General features: G+C 51.6%; 1 protein-coding gene across 1 annotated transcript in view; it reads left to right on the top strand.

Annotated features, from left to right (window-relative positions):
• The first annotated feature begins 3,010 nt into the window (after positions 1–3,010).
• Positions 3,011–19,540, top strand: part of sun2 (Sad1 and UNC84 domain containing 2) — a 39,574-nt gene continuing 23,044 nt past the window's right edge. Inside the window, exon 1 of the mRNA XM_088931080.1 lies at positions 3,011–3,030. The gene's annotated coding sequence lies outside the window, so the exon portion shown is untranslated. The remainder of the gene's footprint in view (positions 3,031–19,540) is intronic.

The following is a 19,540-nucleotide window of genomic DNA, read 5'->3' on the forward strand; positions in this document are numbered from 1 at the left end:
TACTAACTCGTCGCGCGATGATACCGTACTCATTACGGCGGTATGTTTTTCAGTGGGCTTTAGAATGAACCCCGTTTTTCATCGTTGTAGCTCTCATTCTTCGTCTTGGGCACGTGAGATAGAAGCCGATAGGCGCTACTCAGCTTGCAGCTCCCTGTCCGCTCCGTCTCAGAATTCTGCTCCTGCCAGCTCCTTAATTAGTTAATTGGCATTTAGAGGGAGCTGTGTAGCAGTTATGGAGCTGGTTAGATGAAAGTCCTGCAGTGGAGCAGACTGGAGGAGCCACAAGATGGGTAGCCCTGTACCACATAATGATGGAGAATCAAGAGTATAAATATCTTAAGAGTCTGTAACAATACGAGATTTCCACATGATTAGGTATTTTGCAATATAAACAGATAGAGAAGTTACGACATTGAGTGATGTCAGTGCGATATTCAAGGGAACTTTTAGTTTCTAAACTCTTTGTCAGGTTCTCAGTCTCAATACAAACCAATTTTATTTTTCTGTCGTAGAGGAATAAAAATTATGTTGTACAAAATACAGATTCACTAACACATCCCTGGACAATGCAGGGTGATGTACAAAACTAAAAATAAAACCTGCACAGTTGCATTAAAGACAAGCCACAAATAAAGTTTTCCACAATCTGCTGGTTTTTTATAGCCTTTCTGATATGGGCTGGGAAGGAGTTCCAGAGCCCCCCGAATCCAGCTGCCTTGAAGACGGTGTTGGGGTACCACTGGTGAATCAGCACGGTTCCCGGTGAGCTGTCAGGTCCACGTGGAGTAGCGCCTGAAGGTGGGAAGAGCCCTGTGTGTATGTGTCTTGACCATGACGTCATCCCTCTCTTTCTCCACTTTCTCACTGTCTCAGTCCCTCTTTTCTTGTATCACTCTCTCCCGCCCTGTGAAAAAATGTGACAGTTTTACAGCCGAACACACTGAGGAGCGCAGAGCCCTTCTCGAAAGGTCCGATTCCAAAAAACGTTCCCTGCCGCTCTCCTTAGTCCCGATGAAGAGCCCCCAGTTTATTTGTACAGTAAATATGGGGAAGGAATAGGTCTGGGGCAGGGGAGCAAGGGGGGGCATTTCTCTCCTCAGTGCAGAGAAATCTCTCACGATCCGAGACAGAGGACAAGCCCCCTGCGCATGTGAAGACACGGCCACAGGGGCGGCAGAGCAGACTCAAGGTTGGGTCTCTGGCTTGCTCGATGTCACATCGGTCACCGAGTGGTCAGCCCCACCGGTCTGCGGGGTCCCCAGCCAGCCACGGGGGGGGGGGGGGGAGGATGCCGGCGTCCTCGAGCCCTCCCGGCTCCGGCAGCGCTCCAGGACAGCTGCGCGGGCTGTCGCCGCTTCCCTGGGGACCCGCGGTGTCCGGACCCACTGCTGCTGCTCCAGGCGGAAACCCTGGGCTTCCCGGGGGTTAGGGAGAAGTACCCTGCCGATCTGCAAAGGGATTTACATCACCACCTACCGCCACCTGCCCTTCGTGATTCAGGCAGGGGAATACCAGCCCTGCTCAGAAGTACCTGAAGAGCCGGAGACCTCGGCTGCTTGTATTTTCCACTGACATCAGGCGCTGAAGCCGGCGGACGTGCGCAGGAGCCAGGTGTGTGAGAGCAGGGGCTGGTTGTGTAATAAACCCACAGGGCTGCTCCAGGGCTGTGCGGCGTATTGACGTCCACACGCTCCCTCATGACTAACCGGGCCGCCTCATGTCTGCGACTGTCAGACTGACACAACCTCCCCCTAGCCAAGACGTTCCCCCAGCTCATCCTCCCCATCGCCTGGGGCCTTTCGGACCGCTTCGGGCTCAGCTGTCGCCCCCCGCTGTTCACCGGAGTCCTCCACACACACGGTATCGCCCCAATCAAGCACCAGCTGGAGGCGGTCCCCGCGAACGCCCCAGATCAGACCCGTTAACCAATCAGGACAGCTCGCTGGTTACCGCACCCTCCACGTCCAGACATCCCTCTCCCGCTCTCATCTCACTGCTCGGTATTGGTAGCTCCTTAGGAACGCCTTGCCTGGCACTGCCTCTCTTGCTCTCCCTAATATTACAAGTGGCCTTGAACCCGGAGCCCATCCTCGACTGCGTCTCTCGTCTAGCGGTTTGGCTTGGGTCGTACCGATTGCTTTCCCGGTTCACGTCTTCTCTGACCTGCGTCCAGGACTCCGCGCGGGGTCCATTAACTGCATCAGCACCGCGTGCCTTCCACAGCCGGGTCAGAGACTTCCGAACCAGCCCCGCGCCCCGCTGCCCATTTCCCCCCAGGGGGTGCAAATAACCCCCGGCCGTTTATTTCCAGAGGGTGCTCTGCTCTGCATTGCGTGTGCGGATCATAGGTAGGCTTTCATTTTAAAGAGGTGAGCACATGTTAGAGAGTTAAGGGCTCTTTACGGAGAGAGGCGTCAAGTCCTTATGAAGGGAGCGCTTGGATCAGACCCCTGGGCTGTGCTCCGTGACGGGGATGCAGAACACTGCGCTGTAAACCTGAGAGCTCAGCCAGACTGAAAGCTAGAAGGCTCTGACTCCAGCTCCAGGGCAGGGTGCTCCCATTCTCAGCAAACCCTCCTGTTAAGACTTTTGCCCGCTATAGTGTAGTGAAATCTAAACTGGTGTGGCGTTTTTTTACCTTCGCCTTTTCTTTGAGACGTGCGCCTTGGTCATCATGGGTACTGGGCACGCGTAGGGTAGATCAGGATGTTTAGTCATCTGTTTCTAAAATCTGTTCTTCCAGAAAGAGGGCAGTTGAGGTGAGCACTTTAGAGTGTTCTTTTTCCCCTTATTTAGACTGACTTTAGTTTCTTGACGGGACTGATGAGGGTGGGCTGTACAAGACCGACCGGATTACATGAGTCTCTCAGCAATGTGAGGGAGGGCTTTAGGCTTTGGGATCCTGTTTTTTGTTTTTACCAGCCTGTTGTTGTTTGTTTGCTCCCTGTCCCAGGTGTCTCCCTGTCCTTCGGAATTCCTGATCCCGTCGGAAAAAAAACCGCATCATTCCCATCCGTTGTGACTCAGGTACAAATTGCTTTTCCAAACGTTCTCTCCGTGTCTCCTTCTGCAGTCCAACAATAACAGCGCAGCCCCTGTTTCCTCTGAGCAGGGGCTGGGAACAATGGGACACGGTGGAGCTGTGGCTTTGATGCAGTCCTGTTCCTGGCTGACTGGCTCAGGCCCAGCCGCACTTTTCAGAGAGCTGAGCACATCAGGCCACAGAGGAGGCGCACTAGGACCCCCGGGATTAACGCACTGTGGCCATTAGGCTCCCAATGAGCACAATAGCTGAGCTCCCATCCCCTGGGCACTGGGCACGCATGCCGACACAGGCATCGCACTCCTGGGAACTCCTCTCTCCTGGTGTGCACGTTACGGCTCATCCCGCGTTTTCTGCCCCCTCTCCCGCTCATCCGTTCTCTTCCCACTCTTCCGTCATGAAAGAGTCACGCACAGGGTTTTGAGATTGACAGATCTGTCCTTTGAGCAGAAACGACAGTTGTTGATCATGTGTTTGGTGTGGGACACACCACCGGGCACAATATGGAGCAGACACGAACAAGAGGGCCTGGCGTACCTCCTTCAGAGCCTGATGCAGACACTCACATAAAAGGCCGATATTAACATCTCGGGGTGATGATATCCTCTAAGAGTCCTACGTGATGTCAGGGGTGTGCTTATATGACTTGGAACGACGCATTACAAAGCAAGATGTGTCATCAGCAACCAGTCAAAACCAGGCTCTCCGAGATGAGTTCTCCACGTTAACGCGTCTTAATTCGAGGAGCTGTGATCCGCAGCTTGTATCTTTGCTATATTCGCAGCTTGAGCCCCTAGTAGGTCAGTTTTCAAGTCGTAAGAGACACGAGCACTTTAAATTCAGGATTGGTCTCGAAGGCCTTGGCTTTGGGATAGCTGGTTGCTTAGAGTTGCGTGTGGGGCCTCATCCTGGCACCCGGACACAGGGCGTCCGGCAGAGTTCCCAAAGTTTTACAGTACGGGCAGGTCCAACAGGGTACAGCAGATGTGATTAGTCTGATCAAGTACAATAAAACTGAAATAAAGACAAGTGCAATAATGGTGCTGGTGTAGAAAGTGCAATGCAGGTGTCTCGAGAACACCAACACAACAAGTTATTTAAATATAGCTTCCAATACGTAGGTTCTTCTCTCCACATTTGTCTGCATGTCCCGTTTTGTCTTTGCGCTTTTCTTCTGAATTTCTGCTAAGCTGCTGCAGTACCGTATTTTTCTCTCCTCGGCGGATGAACTCACCGTGCAGGAATGCAGTCTGGGAAAGAGAGAGTTAAAGAGAGGGGAAGAGAGGTTGTGCAGGTTGGAAGGGCTTACCAGAGTGTAAACGAGCCTCCTGCCTGGGGTTTCTGCAGGGCCACCCCGGCCCTGGCTCGCCACGGGGACGGAAGTGGGAAGGAGCACCAGTCCAAGATAACTGGGAAGACTGGGAGACGGGTGTGCTCAGCTATATCTACTGTAATTCTGTGTGCCGCTTTAAAATGTCCCAGCTGTTACGCGGCTTAGCTGAAGGCAACAGACAGGCATCCACTTGAGCGTGCCTTGGTTTTCACACGGCAGGCCTGCAGCGGAAAGGAAGGGGACACACTGCAGTCTCGCCGGCAGCCCCCTGAACCCCACCCTGCACACCATCCCTCAGCGACCCGCAAGTCCCGAATGAACCCCAAAAACGCAGGCTGCAAAAGCAAAACAGGTTATATATACATATCCAACCAGGAACCTGGGATTTCAGAAAGAAAACCTTGTTTTTATTTTCCCTGAGGAAATCAGCCAGGCCTGCCCTAATCTGGCTGCTCCCTTGCGTGCGGTGTAACACGGCCAGACTCCCTGTCACACCTCACTCACGCAGGAGACCCTGAATCGGCCAGCAGGGCCAGCGAGCTGCGAGGATGTGTGTCGTCGGGGCCGTCTTCGCCTCCCAGCTCCAGAGGGCTCTGTGCTTTGTCACGTCGGCTGGTGTGCAAACCGGTGTGTAACCGGTCAGGAGGTGTTTTGCGGTGGGAGTTCAGGGAAGAATGGGCCGTGCCCCCTGGTGAAGCAGGAGTTACTAATACCGCCGTAGTGTGGGATGGATGAAGTAATGTCTCGGTGCCTTTTCATCAGTACAATGCAATCCCCACACAACCTCCTGTACCCCCCCCACCCCCCCGCCATTCCTTGCCCTTCCACAGTAGGGCGCTATTGTCCCCCAGTGGCATCCAGATGACTCACTCTCTCCCTGTCTCCCACTCACTCTCCAGACACTGGACAATGGGATCAGCTTATGGGGGAGAAAGGCTTGTTGCTAGGCTCTGGAGTCTTGCTGCAGTAAAAAACACAGCGAGTCCCCCATAGGACTGAAGCTCGGCTCCGCATAAAGAGTCATTGATGTCCGGGAGCAAGGAGCAGTGAACTTTTCCCCTGTTAGACAGCTGACACAGACAGCCGCTGTGACATAAGTTTGTTTGTCTGAGCAGAGGAAACGTAGTTCAGATCCATAACCGACCTACCAGCCATTGTATTGTGACGAGTCTATCCCATCACACTTTTAGAAAATGGTACTGTGTGTGTATAGATGGGGGGTTAAACAAAATGTACTGTATAACACTTCCAAGCACAGACGTGCTAGTTATGAGGTGCCTTGTTCGGGGCCTGATACCTACGCTTGTGCAGAAAGCAGGGACAGCTCTGCGTTCGCCACTCCATGCTGAGTTATTTCAGCTTCATGTGTTGCAGCCGGCGGAGCACGGCGTGGTTTCCTGTCTGTGTGTTGGGTAGCGTGTCTGCCCCCGCTCTCCGTGAGTCACGCAGGTGAGGGGGAGACACGGGCCTGTGTGTGTGTGTGTCTGTCCTTGACAGGGCTGCGGGGTTAAGCGTCGTCTCCTGGGCTTCCTGGCAAAAGTATTGTTGATCTGTGAGTTCACTGCTAGGGAATGCCAGTGTCTTAATCTTGTGTTAATGGTTAACAGGGAACCCCCCCTGCAGCAACAGGGGAAAAGAGCTTAAGGCCTGACAGGGCTGAGGACAGCCCTGACTCTGTCTGTCCCAAGGAGCCAAAAACTGTCTGTCAAAGATTTCTGCACTAAAGCCACAGAAGGGCACTGTCAGTCCACCAATACCAGGTATCACCTGTTCTCCACAACAACCGTGCAGTGAGACAAACACTTGGCTTGTGTAAGCGTGCATCTGCAAACGTCATATGAAAATGCTGGTCATTTCACTTTATTGATCTCCTTTGGAGCTTGTCCTCTGCCTGTGGCTGATACTGATGGAGAGCAGGGCAGACAGACACGAGTAAAAAATACTTGTTTTCAGTGGTTTTTAGTGGCTGCATTCGGCGCACTGTACAGTCACTAGTTTGGAAACGAGTACGTGTTAAATACTGACCAACTGGAACGTGGCGTCTGGCCGCGGCTCCAGTTGAAGAGCAGTATGGACTGTGCAAGCAGTGCAGTCAGGTGGATTTCCTCTCGTCCCAGGAGCAGCTCCAGTGGCTGCAGTGATATGAGTTTGGCTGCACCGAGCTGCAGTGATATGAGTTCACTCCCCCGTCCCCAGTTAGATCCCCCGTCGAAGCCGATCACATGCCAGGAGGTGTCAATAAACCTGAAGAGAGTTCAGAGTCGGATAAGAGTGGCTTAAGAAATAAAATCTTTTTTTTTACATTTGAGTCATTTATTGGGTTGGCAAGGTTGGCGTCTCAGGAGGTGAGGGGTGCCAACGTGGGCATATCTGCGGCTGGCCATTTCAAAAACCGGGCGGACTGTAACGGTTCGAGCCAGTCTTGGCTGGGTGCAGGGCAGTGTTTACTGTATTGTCGCAAGTAAGAAGTGCTGGGTCTTGATGTAAACACTTCAATTGTTAAGCTACAGTTTGTGCAAGAAAAGAAAGGCTTTGATAAGCCCCTGCTCTATTTGTTCTCCTGTCTGTGCTGTCTTAGCTGTGCCTTCCAGGGAGCGCAGTTCACACTACCTGCATTGTGCTGCTGTGCCGTCAGATCTCCAAATCCCATTGTTTCTGTTCCTTGTGGCTGTCTGCGGTCGGCCTGGGCTTAGATGCCTCTTCTGCCTCATGAGCTGAGCCTGTTCCAGGCAACACAGCTGCCAGAACAAGGCTCTTCCAGCCGTGTGAGTTTGTGTGTGCGGTGTGAGAGCCGTCTGCCTGTCCTTAGCTGTGTACGTCCCCGAGTTAATTCCCAGCTACGGTTTAACAGCTCAGGAAGTCTCTTTCAGACGAGTTCATTTCTTGTTAAATTAGAGGGGCAAGTTTGTTCCTGTTGAGATTGGTCTAAGGTAAAAAATGATAATCTGCCATCACCTTACATTCATCAAAACATGATTTATCGTGGAAATCTCTAATGCCAGAATATTTTTACATTTCTCGAACCAGGATTTACTGGGAAATTGCCTTAATATGCTTACTACTGTAGTGCCAGGTTATTTTTTCTGCAGTGTTTTTAGAGAATACGTGTGTTTCTTTTTGAAATGCTATATACCAGGGTGTTTGCTATCACTGTTCAGACGGTCCTGCTGGGTGAACTAGGGGGAGATAAAACTGAATGAGTCACAGATTGAAGGAGAGCCTGTTCTGTTCATTTTTCTTTTATTAATCTTATTAGTTATGCAATCAAGAGAATATCGTTCTTTTACTTTGACAGTTGTGCATTTCCAGCACTTAAAACCTGAAATCTGGGGCTCTCGGTATGTAAAGAGCTCTTCCTTCTGTCAGGGCGCTGTTCAGGGGTCAGGGGTCTCTGTGCGCCATCCAGTTCGTCTTATCGGTCACCCTGATTCACCTGCTCTTTAAAGATCCCGATCAGATCCAGATTTTTGTTTGAACTCTTAAGTGCTTAATTTTAAAAAATGCCCCGTGTGAATGAGGGCCGAACTGTTCCCGGTCTTTGGAAACTGCTGGAGAAGGGCTGGAGATCGCTGCTATGGAGGAAGTGAAGAAAAGCAAAGCACCTTGTAGAATACCCAGTGTAACCTCGGGGCCTCGGCTGGGTGGTGTGTCTGTGCGTGAGAGTAGGTGTGCTCTTTATTACATATTCCCTGTACATGTGTCTCCTTTCACTTTTGGATCTGACCATGTTTGCTAGCCTGTGTGATTGCTGTCTGTGAGCAGCCGTGTGTCAGCTGATTCCCGCCTGACTGCTCTGTCTTGCACCTTCTCTCGCTGTGCTCAGGTGCGAGTCACCTCTGCACTCCGGGCTGAAGTGCGCTCATCCTTATCAGACTCCTGTCCATCCACGCCCCTGTCCCAGGTTCCCTCCGTCTGGGTCTGGGCGCGTGAGTCACTGTGGAGTCCACCGTTGGGTGAACAACACCGCGTCTCCTCTCTCTCAACGCGCACGCGGCGCTTGTTGTGTCTGAAATCGCATTCCTCCAGAGTGAGTTCACGCAAAGCAGAAAACAAAATAGCCCCGCACTTCTTCAGAAACCGTAGCCATATCATTTTATTAGGAAACGTCTGGGCGAGACGCTCAGGTCGTCTAGATCCTGGCAGGCAAACCCGGAAGATGGGCTGCATGTTCTCCTCTCACTTGCAGAGTCTTATTAATATTTACTCTGACTAGAGCTGCAGTTTTCAAAACCGTGGTTGGCAGTGTCGGCACATTACCATCTGTTTTTCCAGGTAATAATATTTTATTTCTAAAACTGAGATTAGTTTTAGTTGTTGTGTTTGCTTCCATCTGAACTGTGGCTCTTACTCAAGTTTCTGCATCGGGACCGAGAAGGCAGGGTATACAGTACACTGTGTTCTAATTTTACTGTGACTTTTTTACAGCTTGGCTGGGCTTTTTACAGGACAAACGCATGAACAGGGATCACATCTGCGAAGTTCTGCAAGCCGTGCTGTAAAAAGTTTATGAGAAGCCGCAGTTTCAGAAACCCGTGGCAGGTCCTTTGTGTCGAACCCGGAGCTGTGTGGCCAGTGTCTTTCGGAAGGGCGCTGCTCTGCATGATATTCTGGAATGAGGATCCCAAGGACGCCCTCCAGTACATTTTTGCAGCTTAAACGTTTCAGAACATGTTTACACATACATCCTCCTACCCCTGCTACAGTTCAGGGTGGATTGCATGTTCTAGTAAATTCATGCGACCTGGACACCTGATTGGAGAACATTCTCAGGTAACAGTGCAGTGTCCTCCCATCCCTGCCATCCCGTAGGTCACTGTGGCACCGGAGGTCCCAGAAATAAGACAGCACTCGGTGGGATGGCGTGTGACACACGCACGCACGCACACACGCGCGCGCGAATCGTCCCTGCTGCGTCACGCAGGTGCGAACGCACCGGTCGGAATCCCGGTGGAGCCGTGGGCCGAAGCACCTTATCGACAGCGCGCGCCCGCACCTCACCCGCGCTGCTGTGTCAGGCCGGCCTGCGGCGAGTCAGACCTCTGTGCCGCATGTTGGACTCGTCAGCGCTTTGTCAGCGGTGTGACGGTCTGCCCTTCTCAGAGCTCGTTGCTTCACAAGTCATCGGGGACACCACTGGTAGCCGGCTGTGTTTTTTCCACTCCCCTTCGTCACCGCGCTGTGGCCTCTCCGTCAGCGCTCGCAGCGCCGCCTGTGGCCGAAGGCGCGTGATTCACTGCGTCCCCCTTTCCTTTCAGAAATACTGCTCCTTCTCTCCCTTTCTCCATCTCTCTCCCTCCCTCTCTCTCTTTCTAAAGCTGCATTCCTGCAGAGTGAGCTCAGGCCCAGCTGTGACGTTAGAGCTGGCTGTGTGTGTGTGTGTGCTCGCGCTCCAGACAGCGCAGGCTTTCCAGTGAGGAATTCTTCCCTACCTCTCGGGCTCGGAGCAGGAGGAAGCTGCGGCCGCTGATAACAGCTTCCAGCACAATAGACCCCATGTAACTCCCAGCCCTCCAGCACCAGATTAGACTGCAAAGGTCACCCGGGTCCTGGTTTTTGTTTTGTTCTGTTTTTTTTCATGATTATTGTGATTATTATAATTATTATTATAGCTTTATTTTTGAAATCTTAAAAAAAAGGGGGGGGGGGGGAAATGCCACCGTTTGACATCCCATAAAAGGTCAAATTCTTTTTGAAAATCGCTCTTATAAAACAAAAAAAACAACAACAACAAAGCGTTTCTGACATCTGATCTCACAGCTCGAGCTCCGGCCCGATCGTCTCTTCAGGCAAAGCCACACAGAAACAAGAGCAAAGCCACCTGGACTTGGGGCAGTGGTCACCTGATCACCTCCGAACAAGAGGAGGCCATGTGGCCAGTCTAGCTCCTGTGGTGGCTAGACCATTTCTTCTAAGGATCCCAGTAACATAGCTGGGCAGTTTGTTCCAGACCCCCCCAACCTTGATGTAAAGAAGAACATCTTGCTCTTGCACCCCCTCTTAATTTACTTTACTTGTTGAAGTTGTCCTCTGGGTTCAATGTCAGTGGCTGCAGTTGCACAGTGAGGTACTGTATAGACTCATTTATAAAACTGAGTACAACTGACAGTGCTCTAGTTTCTATTATTCATGGCACAGCCCAAGACGAGAGTCTTGTAGTCCCTATGGTGCCCAGTACACTGACACAGCCCAGTCACAGGGCTCTGGACTCTTCTAGTCCCTGTGGAGTCCAGCACACTGACACAGTCCAGTCACAGGGCTCTAGACTCTTCTAGTCCCTGTGGAGTCCAGCACACTGACACAGCCCAGTCACAGGGCTCTAGACTCTTCTAGTCCCTGTGGAGTCCAGCACACTGACACAGCCCAGTCACAGGGCTCTAGACTCTTCTAGTCCCTGTGGAGTCCAGCACACTGACACAGCCCAGTCACAGGGCTCTAGACTCTTCTAGTCCCTGTGGAGTCCAGCACACTGACACAGCCCAGTCACAGGGCTCTAGACTCCTCTAGTCCCTGTGGAGTCCAGCACACTGACACAGCCCAGTCACAGGGCTCTAGACTCTTCTAGTCCCTGTGGAGTCCAGCACACTGACACAGCCCAGTCACAGGGCTCTAGACTCTTCTAGTCCCTGTGGAGTCCAGCACACTGACACAGCCCAGTCACAGGGCTCTAGACTCTTCTAGTCCCTGTGGAGTCCAGCACACTGACACAGCCCAGTCACAGGGCTCTAGACTCCTCTAGTCCCTGTGGAGTCCAGCACACTGACACAGCCCAGTCACAGGCTCTAGACTCTTCTAGTCCCTGTGGAGTCCAGCACACTGACACAGCCCAGTCACAGGCTCTAGACTCTTCTAGTCCCTGTGGAGTCCAGGACACTGACACAGCCCAGTCACAGGGCTCTAGACTCTTCTAGTCCCTGTGGAGTCCAGCACACTGACACAGCCCAGTCACAGGGCTCTAGTCTCCTGCATTCCTTGCAGAATCTACTTAAAAGATGCATTTCATGGGTTTTGACAGTTAAAGTAAACAACTTTGTTTCTGTTTACAACGGTCATAATTCATCACAACGACACTCCAAACTTGGCCGTTCTTAAACAATGTAAGTAGCTCAGGCCACCAGGCCACTCTGGGGTCAGGCGTATTGTTGATGTGGCCGATGTTCCGGTGGGGGGGCTTGGCAGCACGAGTGCGGAGGGGTGGTGACCTCTGCAAGGAGTTCTTGATGCTCCTCGGTGCTCCACGTGTTTCCGGAAGAGAGTCGAGGGCGACAGTTTGCACATCACACGGGCACGTAATTCAACACAAACAGAAGGGCAGGAGGTTCCTGCAGCCGCTGGGCAGGAGAACAGCATCCCGTCTGTCCCATTATCTTACCACACCGGACACGGTGCTCCGTGCGGCCTGCTTTTTCTCACGCGGTCAGAATCCTCGAATGCAGAACACAAGCACGTACAGTAAGTGAGCAGGGCGTTAGAAGTAAACAAAAACACACAAAGGACCTACTGGAGTGGTCATCGTGTATAGGTGTAACTTGATGTGCTATGTGCACAACTTATTGCGTTCTGCTGTTGCCCAAACCTAACCATTTAGCACTCTGCAACATGAAACATCTCCACTCTGTATCTTTTTATTGATTTTTGTGATCGCATTTTGAATTAGAGCTCGCATTCCATGTTTTTAATTCTCAAACTTGGAATGTAGTTTGCTTAGTTTGCGCTAAACAAGATAGACATACCTGCAGGGTGTGTGCGTGTGTCTGTGTCAGTGCACTGTATCCACACCGCCTGCATGGTGTTTATTCATTCTTACGGTTTCCTTCTGTCTGTGAGGCACTTAGTCGCTCACCCAGTTTATACTAGTTTTCACAAACAGCGGCGGTTCAGCCACGAGGTTGGGCTGGTGACGCGTGCTTGTGGTCATCGTCTTGTTCCTGCTTTTGGCAGCAGGCCGGAAAACGATCCGTCCCTGGCACAGGTTTGGAAAACTGTGGGCAGGGCTCCAGCGGGGATGATGGTTTTGCACAAACAGGAGAAGGATCCCTAATCATGACGAGATTATCTCGGGCTTTACCGGAGGGCTTTCCAAAACACCTCCCGGCGTTTCTGAAGCGTCGAAAGACGTTTTTTGAAGTTAAAAAAAAACGTTCATGCGTGTGTACGTTTTAAAAATAGCAAAACAGCTGTGTAGATGTACAGGCTGTAATTACTGTTCACAAGATAATAGCTGGGAGCTGGGAGCTGGGAGCGAGAGATGAAACGGGCTCTTTAATGACGGATGCCCCCACTGACAGACCAAGTGGCTCAGTCTCAATCAGACTCTTTCTAAGAGCGTGCAGCCCTGACGGGCGCGATGGCCAGGGCCGTGCTCTCTCCCTGCTGTCCTGCCCACCCCTGTGTTTGAGTGAGTGGCCTCAGTTCGGAGCCCGGGACAGGCCCCCTGTCACCCAGGTGTCGCTCGTTTGTTCTGGGCCGGGATTTCCCAAGAGTGCTTAGCACAGAGGACGGTACGTCGTCGGATGCGGGGTGAGATCGTGGTCAGGCAGGGCCCCTTTCTCTTTCACCCTACGGCGTGCCATTCCCGTCAGCCACAGCCACACGGCTTTCCGTGGGGACAATCCGGCTTTTGCCCACGCTGTGGTGTTCCTGCGCAGGTGTGGAGATGCCACTTGCAATCTCGGGAAGAAGGGGGTGTTCGGAGGCGGCGGGGGTGGTTATACGCATCCCCGGATATCTACTGTGTGTGTTGTGACACCGGATGAGTAGGAACCGAAACGGGACTGTGGGGCGTGTGCCGGGAGCGCATGCGTGTTTTGTCATGTGTTACTTCACGTGTAATCGTTCTGCCCTCACAAACCCTTCTTATAAAGTGATCCAAAAAATGTAGCAAGAAGTTGTTTTCTAATGCTGGCTGATCCCCGCGGGGCTGACTGATAATGGTATTTAGTTTCTCCACTGTGATCCCGAGCTCCTGGGCCTGTTGTCTCCTGCCTCCGTGATGATGGGAGATAAGGACAGTACGCTCTCGGAGGGGATTGGTGGTGGGACAAATCCTACTCCTACTGCACGGCAGCTGGAGCCGTTCCAGGATTCACCAGATTCGCTCGTATGTTGCAGAGCAAACGAACGCTGCTGTGCGACACCAAAGTTTAACTCGCAAAAGTATTTTTAGAGCAAGTAGTTCCTTCTGTTCTGGACTCGGGTGTGAAAAGCCTGTACCGCTCGCTACGTGTCATCTTCTAAATGGAATGGGTATTCCAAGGTTGCCAGCTGTTTGTCATTGCTGCTCTGGATGGATAATAATTATTCTGGAGTCTGTCATCTCCAGCTACAGTACATTTCAAGCTTGTTGACTTCAAGCTCAAAGAAATTGCCCAGTTGTGTGAATGATACGATACAAATATAAAAGCTAATAGGATAAAAATACAATATTGTATTCACATACAGCTCCGTTTCATCAGAAGCCTACAGCGGGTAAAATGGATCATACCTCTGCACACGGGAAGTCTAATCTGTGTCCTTGAATAAGGAGAAATTGCTTCTGATATGGGCTGAGCTGGTCTGAGACTGTAATCTAATTACAGTGTTTCAAATATTTGAATGTTTCCAAGTAGAAAATTGTTTCAGGCCTGAATCCTAATATGTATCTATGTCCGTGACATCAAATCATATGTATCTACAGTATATCTTTTTGTTAAGAAACATCTGAAAGTCTTTATTTACAATTGTGATTTTCTTAAGGATAAGAGGGAGCCAGAGTTACAGATGCACATGCTTTCAAGGTCTGATTCCGGTTGAATACTTAAAGCTGTCCTGAGTACGGGCTGAACCTCTTCACATCGGCTACAGCATTTCCCATTTTGCTAATCCCTTCCTAAAATAACAGCAGATCCGTGAAATTTGGACTGAGTTTAAGTGTTCCTGCACTTTGCCGGGGTCCTGCAATCAGTGTTTCAGCCCAGACGTCTCTTTCTGTTTTGGGGCTGTTTGCCCTGTAACTGGCACTTGTTCAGCTTTCTTTGTGTCTGTCTGTGTGCAGGTCCGTGAGGACCGAAGCTGAGGAAACGTGCTCATAAAATTGATAACGTTTGAGAAAGGTGCTGTGAGGATCCCTGAGGAGGTTCTCACAAGGTGAACTGCCTTATTTTGGCAACTAAATGAAATCTGGAGATTCGAAAGATCTGGGACCGACTGCGCTACAACGGTGTTAAAGGAGAATCCCTGGGATCCTTCAGGAAGTGACTAGACTAGACCCTTGGGGAAAATAAGCTGCCGCCAGCCAGATGGCCTCTCCTCATTTCTAACCTTTCTCATGGTCTCACGTCGAAGTGGACACTGCTGCTGTTCTAGACTGACAGCAAAGTCTTAAGATGTTTCTTGGAAAATCATAGAATGTCACTTGAGGGAAATTGCCATGTTACAAAAAAGGGACATTTCCGCTCTAGAAACAGTTAAAAGCACAGTAGAAAAGGTGAATTCCTGGGCCTTGGAATGCCTTCCACAGAGAGGGTAAAATATCTCTATCAGCTCGAGCAGGGGGGAAATCAGGAATCACTTCTTCGCACAAAGGGTGGTAGGGGTCTGGAGCAAACTGCCCAGTTATGTTACTGGGATCCCTAGAAGAAATGGCTCAATAACTTGCCATCCGCCGGATGAGCTAGACTGGCGACATGGCCTCCTCTGGTTTGAAGCCTGCAGTCTTGCGTCCAGGTGGCTTTGTGTGGCTTTGCTGGGAGACCACAGCAGAAGCCGACTTTCTTGAGTCAGTCGCACGTCTTCTGATCTGGACACTGTCGGACAGCGATCCTTGGAGGGACTTATTCCAGGCGCACCGAAGCTGTTCTATTGTGTCGGAACAATTCGCTGCCCCAGTGCAGTGATTACAGATCCCACCGCTGCCCTTTCGCGCAGTGATAGTTTTTTCCATCGCTAATGTGTCTCCAGCTCTGCCAGATTTCCTTGGGTTTTGTGCGTCAGGCTTCTGCCTCAGAGCCGGGTGTGGGGGCTGCATTGTTTAAACATTTTAGAGTGCCCCCCCCCCCCCTCCTGCCTCTGTCTTCTCTCTCTTCTCTTTCCAACAATGGCCTATTCTCATGCTGTCCCGAGCTAGCGGGACACACCCTTGCCCAGACGGGACCTTTTCATATTTTGGGAGGTGTCCAAAAAAAGGGGGACAGTGCTCCGTTTTTCAGGCCGGATCGGGGGCAGAAATCCAACACAGATCTTCCCCTGTGACCCCCCTCTCCTCTTTTAGCCTTTCGCGGTGTTAAAGGCAGATTTTCAGATTCCAGCAGCCGGGCTTGGACTGTCCCCATAAGCAGGGTGCGTCGGTGCTCCTTTGCATACAATTAAGGCACCTCGACTTTCTCTGGAGGGGATGGTGTCTCTCTCTCTCTCTCTCTCTCGCCAAGCTGTCGGTGTGAGTGTACAGTAACAGTCGACACTGAGCAGCCGTTGCAATCTGTTTCCAAATCAGCGCGCAGTGTCCGTTGTCTGTCGTCCTCCCTCGCGCTCGGTGGCTCTGTCCCGGGCTCAGCGCAGTGCTGGGCACGCCCGCACCCAGTTCAGTTAAGTCGCACCCTGTCTCCCTCAGAGGTGCGCTCTTCTCTCTTCCTTGGGCTCATTGCTCTGCTTGTCTGTGTGTCCTGTGGGTTTTATCGGCCCGTCTGCGTTTCTCGCTCTCAGGCATAGCATACTCTCCCAGTACCACGCTGTCCTGACTGATTTTATTCATCCCTCCCCTCATCCCCCCCTCTTGTCTTTTCCCCTCTTCCTTGTTGACCCGTCTCGAACTCGGTTACGGGTGGCGATGAGACTCTCCTTGCAGAGCAGTTTGATCCGTTTTGGTTGCGCCAAGCCGCCGGGCTGGGTTTTAGCTTCCCGTCCGGCAGTGCAAGATCACTGAGCGCCGAGCTACAGGCACGAGGCCAGCGGTAGATACTGGGTACTGTCCCATCACGGATTCCCGCTCTCGCCAACGAACAGAACTTCTGTGTGTGTGTGTGTGTGCCTTCATTTTCGGAGGAGCCACACTGGGCGCTGCGTAGCTCTCCGTTCCCTATCGGAGCTCGTCGGAGATGAAGGACAATCTTGGCACCCTGTCCTTCCCCCTCTCTGTCTCTCCCGCTCCCTTTTCCTTCCAAGGCCAGAAATAGTTTGGCACACAATACTGAAAAAGGTCAGGCAGTAGCTGCCATGGCCTTTAATTACAGGGCCCACAGCCATTCTCTGGTGTGGTCTGGTCTAGTCTGGCTCTGGCCATTGTTGTATATATATCTGTCTGTGAGCGCCATTTACTGTATCTTTTTTATTGTATAAAAGAGGGCTTTTTCTGCGCCTGGAATTTCAGCGGCATTCGCAGTTTTCGTTGAAAGGGCAGCCATGCCCGGTGCCAGCTGCATGAGATCACGGCTCCGGGTCCCACGCTCCCTCCTGGCACGGGCCCATTCACATTGCAGAAGAGCTGCAGTCCCACGCACAGGCAATTACGTCCCCCCAGAAAACCATATTATTCAACAAGACGGGCCTTCAGAAAGAGATCCGGGGGGGGCAGAAATTGCAAGCGTTGTGCGGGGGTGGGGTGGTTTCCTGGGTTTACTTCCCATGACCACTAGAAAGCGCTTGGCGCGTGCGGACACTTCTGTTTCTGCTGACCACAGGGCTCCTCTGGCCCACACGCGGGGCCACCCTCGACCCTCGGCCTCAGAGCCTTCTCTGTTTTCTCTCTGACTCTCGCCCCGACTCCAGCCACCCCCCGGGGTGATCCGGGGTGGTCATCTTCTTCTGCGGGGCGCGCTGTCCTGGCCCTCTCTCGCTTCCACACACCGCCCCCTCCCCCCCGGCGCAGACCGCAGGCCTGAGGCCTGGAGGCTTTTTCGTACCGCGAATCCCGCCAGCGTGTGTGCGCCTCAGGGTGGGAAGAAGAGACCGCCTGACCGCAGGCCTGCTCTGCTCCCACGGGCACGCGCCTCTCTGTAGGAGCTCCAGTGGGTGTTTGCTATTCCTTGTTTTGCCTGGGCTCAGGCCCTGCATCACTGCACACAGAGCCAGGCCGTGCCACACCCCTGGGTGTTTGTGCGTGCTCCCTTGTGAGCTTGGTGTTGAGTCACAGGCCTGCACCACATTTGCCACGGGTGTATAACTCAGAGGTCAGACATGTCTGCTGGTTGTCATTTCAATCCCTTCGTTTCCTTTGCTTAATTAGACTGGCCAGCTACCCTGGAGAAGTCGTAGCGCTTCTGTCCCGGCCTTTCAAATTGTCAGCAAGTCAGCATGAGGACGTCTTGAAGTACAGGGTGCAGCAGTTTGGTCTGTTCGCTGCAGGCCCGAGACGGAGAGGAGTGTGATGTGTGGCTCAGACATCCCAGCCGGGATGCTGAGCTTGGAAAGTGATTCACTGCGATGTTTCAGGGAGATCAGGTGTCGAGCTGTCATCTACAGCTCGACACTGAACCAGAGACTTGTCAGGTTTCCCCTCGCCTCCAGAAATACAACGACCTCGGAGCCTTCGGTTCCTCGAAATGAGTCTCCCATCCATCGTGGTTAAAGCTCCGATTGTTATGCCTGGAAAAAAACAGTCACAGTATCAAGTGGGAATAGAAATACTTTAGTGACTGTGCAGTATTAAAGTTCAAACTGCAAGTGTAGAAGCACATCACCTTAATTACAAATTAGATATATTTAATATGCAGCAGAACACCACAGAGCAAATTTTAAATTCAGAGTGTGTGCGTCCTAAAGCTTTTTAGTTTCTTTATTCACACAGTACAGTCACAAATGTACATAGAAAAATCTCAGTAGCTCTCCAGTATTAAAGTTCAGATTGCAGCTGTAGTAACATGCACTCTGTAGTGCTGCGAAGTTTGCATTGTTCAGGCACACAGCCTGCGTTTGTGAAAACGCATTTTGCATGGCAGGGATAGGAGGGCACAGCAGGGCGCTGCTCAGACTTGTACAGCAGCAGAGGGGAACGATCCTCAGCTGGAAGCCAGCCTGCCGTCAGTCACAGAGGTACCTCCAGGACAGCCGTGCGCTACCCGCCCAGTCCTGTCAGAGAAACGTGTGCATCAGGGCTACAAAGCAAGCTCATCCTGGCCGGCGTGGTGCCACGGTTCGGATTCAAGATCCTGACGGCTCCCAGCTGTCTCAGCTGCTGCTTGAGCTCACCGATCACGGGTTCCAGCTGGGGTGACATCACCGGCCGGCGCCGGCCTGGAGTCCGCGGCTGGTGGCTCCCAATGGGCTGAAAGCCGCCAAGGGGAGGGCGGGATTGGCTGGCCCATGACCCCCGTAGCCTCAAGGGTGCTTGCAGACACGTGGTGCCGTCAGTGCTGACCCTCCACCCCTCCTGTTTCCATCGTCAAGTGGCTCGAGGGTGGTCACTTCTGAGAAGTCCACCTCCACTTCCTCATTCTTCCCCGATGTGTGCAATCATGGGTTCATGGCTGCGAGTACAAAATTCACAGCTAGCTATTCCAATTGGGGTGGTTATAACAAAATAATGAGCAAATCTAATTAGAAATGTAACACTCTAGAGACGTGTGACTGGGCTGTGTCAGTGTACTGGACTCCCCAGGGACCAGAAGAATTTATAGCTTGATTGTCATAATAGATTATGCTTAGAGCATTGTAATTCACAATCATGAAGTAAAGCAAATTCATCTGCATTCCTCCTTAAGCAAACATCGCTTAAGACATCAGAGACAAATGATATCTGATTAGGGCTTTTGATGGAGAATAAGGTTTTTTTATTTTAAAAAGGATGTAAATTAAAGATAGGCTCTCAGATCTGCCCGTTAATCAGAAAACAGAATTCCTTTACTGACGGTTATTTCATGTTTTGTTTTCGTGCTTTTCGATGAAAGATCCCAGAGCAGGGGAGGTGAGAGTTTTAATTAGAGCTTGCTTGAAATGTGTGGTCTTTAAACAAGGTTATTAGCAGATGGGATTAGGAGATGTAGCTTTTAATTTAGGGTTTTAAACGGGAGAAACGAGCAAGCTCTCCATTTAAACCCCTTCTCTGATATCGGGCACCCCTTGTTTGATGTGCTTCTCTCTTTGAAGGAAAAACGCAGGGCACTTTCTGAAGAGCTAGATTTGAAGAGCTCTGTGCCTAACTGTGTGCACTAGCAGAGAAAATGGTACGTGTGAGACTTTAAAAACGTTTTTCC

The sequence above is a fragment of the Atractosteus spatula genome, chromosome 13, assembly GCF_055471065.1.
Source record: "Atractosteus spatula isolate fAtrSpa1 chromosome 13, fAtrSpa1.hap1, whole genome shotgun sequence".
NCBI lineage: Eukaryota > Metazoa > Chordata > Actinopteri > Semionotiformes > Lepisosteidae > Atractosteus > Atractosteus spatula.